Consider the following 7,250-nt stretch of genomic DNA (forward strand, 5'->3'; position numbering starts at 1 on the left):
CACAGGGCCCCCAATGGAGGAGCTAGAGAAAGTACCCAAGGAGATAAAGGGATCTGCAACCCTATAGGTGGAACAACAATATAATCTAACCAGTACCCCCCTGGAGCTCTTGACTCTAGCTGCATATGAATCAAAAAATGGCCTAGTCGGCCATCAGTGGAAAGAGAGGCCCATTGGTCGTGCAAATTTTATATGCCTCAGTACAGGTGAAAGACAGGACCAAGAAGTGGGAGTAGGTAGGGGAGCATGTGGGGGAGTTTTGGGATAGCATTGGAAATGTAAATAAATAAATACCCAATTTAAAAAAAAAAGAAAAAAAAACACATCCACAGACTCTCATTAAGCTTGCCAGAAGGAAATATGGGTAGACTTACTTATGAGAGTTCTTGGCTTTCTCTCCTAGCATTTGGACCTATGAGTTAAAAATATGAAGCCTGGGTCTATGTGTGTTTATATAGTGTTGGGTTCCATTAGTATTTCTGGAGCCTGTCCCTGAAGTGAAAGTTTTACATCCTGTATTTGTGAGGGAAGCCAGGAGGCTGGGTCTGTGGAGCCATCCTAGTGTTGGAGAAATCCTGTAACATGGCCATGAAGACAACTGAAGAATAAGCCTTATATTATGGCAACTCAAGGACTTTTCCATTACAGAAAAACTCCTTAATTTGGAATCTGTAGAAATGAACCTACCTGGGAGTTTAGAGACTCGGTCTATAAAGAATTTTGTTGCAAAGTGTACATAGATGCCAACAGATTATTGTCTCATAGACCTTATCCATATTTCCTGGTTTTGTTTAAATCGCTTACTATTCAATATACGTTAATGCACTTAGTTTCATTTTACAGGTTTTTCTTAGTCACGGAATATTCCCATGTTTTTAATGGCCTTGAGAATTTTGAAATCTTCTTACCTCATAAGTGTGAAATACTTCACAAATAATTACCAAAAAGCTTTTCCCTGGTTATACTTAAGTTGTGAGGTTGAGGAAATAAATCTCCAAGGGTTTATCAAAGAGAAGGGGCAAAATAGAGTGTTGGGGGCAAATAATCCAAGTGAGTGTGTGTTTAGTTTAAATACATTTACTGTATTCTTTAATTGTGAAAACAATTTACTCTTGCACTTCTTCAAGATTGACCATTGAAAATTCTTTCAGTTAGCTCCTGTGTCTCTGTGCCATATCCTCATTATTGTCTGTATGTGTTTCACTGTTTCTTTGCTTTCTGCATGATAGGAAAGGGTTATCTCCTGTAATTTATGCACTTTCCCAGGTATTTTCCCAGATATCCTGGTTATTCTCATTAAAGAATGCAATGGAAATGTGAGTTCTTGAGGTAGAGGAGCCCATTTTTGCTGCGTTCTTTTTCCCTCTGTGACTTCTCAGCTCTAAAGCAATGGCATATAAAATTCCCAAGTTATGCAGGAAAACCAATTTCTACATTAAACACAAAACAATTACAATCTATTACTTCAGGGGTCATTCATGTTTTTCCTTGTTATAATTCTCCTGCTCGAACAATGAGAAACTGAGCTCCCCATTATCTTCCAGTTAAACAATTAAAACTGTCCAATTTCAGCATATTGTAATACTCTCAGCATTCAGTAATACTTTCAGGATTGCTATCTCCTATTCCAGGAAACAATCTTATTAAATAGGGTACAATTTATCCTATTTTCTTCCTTTTGATCTTGTAGACTCAAGTAGTCTCCAAGGTTACCACAAGTCAACTCTTCTTCTTTTATCTACTCAGTGAGATTATCTCACACATGTTTACTATGTTATTATATTCAACATTTAATACTATTAATGATTAAATCTGAGATACTCCCAATGGCTTATGTTTTGGCTTCTTTGTTCAGTACTGTTGTTTTGAGAGGCAATGAAAACTCTATTATTCTCCCTTGAATTCTTGATATCTACTCTTATAAGTGGGCTCATGATATGAATATTTACAATTTAATTTATTTCAATAACATGAATTTTGGACTCATTAACACTTTTTTTACCCCACTGTGAAGCAAAAACTTTTATGAGTGCTCCTTGGTTTATCATTTATTCAACTACTGAAAGACATCTCAGGTGCTTCTGGCTCATATCAACAAAATTTCTTCTACCATTTATGCTAGTCATTATGTGAAGTCTATATTCTCCATCATGCCAAATTATCTTTCAATATGGTAGAACTATATTTTATCTCCATGTTAAATGCCTATTGCCCTGAACACTCACCCAATTGCTATTAAAATTTTTATTAATTTACTATATTTTATTATTTTAGTCGACATCAGTGGTGCCTCATTACTAGACAAATTATGTGTCTCATACGGAAAGTGACCACTTACTTGTAACCTGTAATCCTTGGTGTAAGGTGTCAGTTTCTCTTTCTGCAAATTTTAACTTTGTTACATTTTGTTTAGATTTAAGAGTTTTCTATGTTCATGATGCGAGTTTTTTATTAAATGTGTATTTTAAAATATTTTTTAATTTAAAATATTTAGTCTAGCTTTTCACTTATCATGTTTCCATTTCCCATAGGGAAAATATGCTGAGTTTCTTTTATGTATTCTTATATCAATAAAAGTTTTATGGATTTGAACTTAATTGTTACACTTCTTTATTATGGAAGATTTTTTTCCCTTCACTGAAAATCAATCTCTCATATAATATACCCTAATTGTAGCTTCCTTTCTCTCTGTTCCTCCAAGTTCCTCCTCAATATTTTCTCCCCTGTGGATATACTCTCATTACAAAACAACAGACTTCTAAAATATAATAACCAAGAGTGTCAAAATAAATAAATAAAGCAAATCCATCATATCAAAGTTGGATATGTCCGTCCAGCAAGAGGAAAAGAATCTCAAGAGCAGGTACAAAAATCAGAGACCCACTTGTTCACACACTCAGCTGTACCTTTACAATACTAAGCTAAAAGCTGTAATATATATGTAGACAACCTAGTGGCTACCTGTGTCAGCCCTATGCTAGCTGCTTCAGTCTCTCTGAGCTCATATACACTTGTATAGTTGATTCATCTAACCTTATTCTCCTGGTGTCCTCCTTTCCCTCAGGTTCTTACATCCTTTCTGCTTCCTCTTCTACAAGGTTTCCTGAGATCTGAGGGGAGAGATTGATGGAGACCTCCCATTTAGATTCTCTTTCTGAGTATGTATGTCTGTAGGTCACTGCAACTGCTCCAATCTGCTGCTGGAGGAAGATTCTCTAATAATGACTGACTAAGGCTCTGCTATTTGAGGATAGTACAATACCATTAGAAATTATTTTATTGATACTGTTTTTGTTTAGACCAGTGATGTTTGCTTTAATTTAGTCTCTGGTTCTTGATCACCCAAGAAGTTTCAGGTGGGGTTCAATCTTGTTCAATCATCTTTTTTATATGTTCTTGGATGTGGTTTGAAAGTATTTTATTAAGTATTTTTATACCTGTATTCATTGGGTAATCTGGTATGTATCTCTTCATTTGTCTTTATGTTGTTTGGATATAAGAATAAGTGACTGAGACTCACAAAATGAGTTGTTCAATGTTCTTTCTGTTTCTATTTTGTGGAATAGTTTAAGGAATATTTGTGTTAATTCTTCTTTGAAAGACTGGTAGAATTAATGCTGTGCTAAAACCATCTTACCACAGGCTATGAAGGGTGGGAATACTTTTAATAACTGCTTCTCTTTCATTAGAAGCTATGTGTCTATTTCAATTATTTATCTGAACATAGTTTAGCTTTGGTAGGTGATCCCTAAAAATAAAATTATCTAATTTTTTTAGATATTCAAATTTGGTTGTGTATAGGTTTTTAAAGTATGATTCTGGCTTTCAAAGTCTTCATTGAGAAGTCAAGAGTAAGTCTAATGTGTCTGCCTTTATATGTTACTTGGTCGCTCATAATTTTTAATACTCTTTCTTTGTTCTGCATGTTTAGTGGTTTTGATTCTTATGCAGTGAAAGACTTTTTCTTCTCTGGCAGTCTACCTGGTTTTCTGAAAGGTCAATTATTATACTTTTTGAGCCAACTTTTGAGAGTGATTAGATAGATGATAGATAGATAGATAGATAGATAGATAGATAGATAGATAGATAGATAGATAGATAGATTTCTACTGTTAATCATAGGAATACTACTTTTCTGTTGAATTCCTTTTGCATAGTTATATCTTTTAATGCTGCAAGATATATTCTAAAATTTCTTGAAACAACAACATTAGATTTAAACAAGTTTAATTATTTAGGCAAGCAGGCTTTTGTTTCACCAATGGTAGTAAAATTGAACAAAATTATATTCAGGTTCTCAGTTCTCAGTTTTAATGTGTTATACGCATAAATACTTCATAGGTATAAGTGTTAAAACTGACAGACACAGCATTAGATATTGCAATTAACGTAACTCAACTTGTAAATAAACAAATCAAAAAGAGTATCATGAAAGACAAAAAAATGTAATAACCAATTAACAAACACAACTAAGTTTTATTAATTATAAACAATACAATTGTTTGATCATGGAACAAACATATTTAATACAATGGATCAGTGAGGGTTTCCTGATAGGATATTAAAATAACTTTACATTGAATTAGTGTAACCTTGTAAAAACTTTAAAAGGAGAATGAGATAACATGGTGCTCAGAAAGAGAAAAACATCCTATACACTAACAGGAAATAGTTGTTTTATAGACATGAAAGAGAAACATAAACTTCTATGGCAGTACAACAGATAAGACTAATGAAACAAGCAGGAATCTACTTACAAAGTATCCTTCCCTTGCTGTTAGAAAAATTATTTTAATGATTGTCTGGAAAGAATAACAAAATACAGTTTGTAATTTTGAAAATAGCTTATTACTTGTTGGGAGCTATTAAGACAACACTATTGTCCTGATCTCTGAATTGGGCCTCTCCCCCTGAGAAGAAAAGGGGGTCAAAAGCGAGCCACCGACGCACTGCTCCGAGAACAACCACAGATTGTTCCAGCCCTAATTCAGCACCGGATGTCCTGACCTCAAGATGTACCCTGATACCACCAAGTTCCTGCTTCCCCATGTAGTCGCCAAAAGAAAATTTTCTGCTGCCCCATCCCTCCTGCTGAGGTGCATTTCCAATGCCCCATTCCTCCTGCTGAGAAGTACTTCCCCTTTTGCTTGTGCATTTAAACTTGAACCTTGCTAGTACAGTGAGACCTTGATGCTACTCAGACTGCTTCTGTGTGTCGTTCATTGCACAGGGTTCTCGTCTCTCTCTACCCCCACATTTGGTTCTTAGGAGAAGGTTTACTCGAGACCCTCGAATAACTGGACCTGCTGGATGGGTCAATTACTGATTAGTGAAAAGGACTGTAAGTAGCTTCATCAAGATTGATGAAACAAAAGTATGTCCAAAGGCTATGCTGCCATCCAGGTAAAAGATGTTAGCGAACTGGTGATGATGCACAAGAAAGGTACTGAAATTCAAAGTAGGATAAACAGTAACTTGGGAAAGAGGTAAAACAAAAAGAAGGTGCTAGGAAATTTTTTCCCCCAGCAATCTGAAGATGGACAAATGCCACAAAGTTACACCAGGTAACAGACCTCAATGGAGAGATTCATTGAGCGTTGAGATGGATTTAGAAAAGGCTTCCTATGGAAGATAAAGAGAGTAATCCATGAAGGCAGAGACTTTAAAAGATATGACACATATGCATCGGAAGAATATGCAACCCACAGTAACAGTGGAATTCTGTTGCATTTGGTGGCTGGTGATGATGAGACGGCTGATGCTGGATCACTAAGGCAGGATAGGGGAAGCACCTGATTCTGGAATATGAGTGGTTCTCAGTTTGCAAACAGGAGGATTCAGAATTTTCCTTACTGAAAAGAAAAAAATATTTGACAATAGCTCAGATGAATTAGGAAGTAAAAAATGAGTACTGATTTGCTAAGGTTGCCAGAAAAGGGGGGGGGGACCATATATTTAGTTTGGTGTCTAGGAGATATTAATGTAATAATTTCTTTCCTGACAGCTCTAGACTTAAGAATAATGTTTTGTCCTTTCTGCTCAGCCGTTCTGTAGTACAGGAGGCAACCATGGCACCCAGCCGGAACGGCATGACCTTGAAGCCCCACTTCTACAAGGCTTGGCAGCAGCAAAAAGAAAATTGGTTCAACCAGCCGGCAGACAAGATCCTCAGATGCAAGGTCCGGCAGGCAAAAGCACACCACATTGTCCCTCATCCCACATCTGGTCCCATCAGGCTCATCGTGAGGTACCCTACAGTTAGATATTACAACAAGATCCGGGCAGGCAGGGGCTTCAGTCTGGAGGAACTCAGGGTGGCTAGTATCCACAAGAAAATAACTCACACCATCAGCACCCAAGGAGGCGAAACAAATCCACTGACTCACAACACATCAACTTCTACGCCTGAAGGAGTGCTGCTCCAAGCTCATACTTTCCCCAGGAAGCCTTCTGCTCCAAAGAAGGGAGATAGTTCTGCTGAAGAACTTAAATTAGCCATCCAGCTAACAGGACCTGTGATGCCCATCCAGAATGTGTACAAAAAGGAAAAGGACAAAGTCATCACAGAAGAAGAGAAGAACTTCAAGGCTTTGCCAGTCTCCTCATGATCTGTGCCAATGCCCGGCTCTTTGGCATCCAAGCAAAAAGGGCGAAGGAACCTGCAGAGCAAGATGTTGAAAAGAAATAATGATGTGTGGTTAGAAAGTTGTAATAAATTATCCATAAAGCAAAAAAGAAAAAAAAATGATGTTTTGTATTGTATAGAGGATGCTGTGTCTGTATGTTGTCAATGGTGTGTCTGGAACCATAAGGGCTGAGATTGTTCAGAACTGAAAAAAAAAAAATAGAGAGAAGATGTCAGGGAATAGAATTTGTAACAGTGCTTGCACTGATTGGGGGACATAAACAGAGGATTTGCAAAAAGAGTATGAGGGCAGACAAAGAAGCAGGAGGAAAATAGAAGACTGACTTTTATTGATCAAGGGGAAAATGGGGGAGTGGGAGGTGACCGTCAAAGACACTTATATTGAAAGGTCAAGTCAGATAAGGCATTGAAAGAAAACCCACTCATTTTATTTTGGAAGAAAACTTTCTGTTCACCTTTTTGAAAAATTTGTCAGTAAAATTTGTTGGCCCTGTCCAGATTGTGTTGAATTAATAGCGATGGTTTTTGTGGTAGTGTGCTGGATGCAGGCATTGACTGAAGTGAAGAGGGCAGCCCATCTAGTAAGGCACGTTGCAAGGGAGAG

General features: G+C 36.9%; 1 pseudogene; it reads left to right on the top strand.

The window, feature by feature from the left end:
* Positions 1-6,068: 6,068 nt before the first annotated feature.
* On the top strand, positions 6,069-6,688 carry LOC110306045 (annotated as a pseudogene).
* Positions 6,689-7,250: the final 562 nt, after the last annotated feature.

This window comes from Mus caroli, chromosome 11 (genome assembly GCF_900094665.2).
Source record: "Mus caroli chromosome 11, CAROLI_EIJ_v1.1, whole genome shotgun sequence".
NCBI lineage: Eukaryota > Metazoa > Chordata > Mammalia > Rodentia > Muridae > Mus > Mus caroli.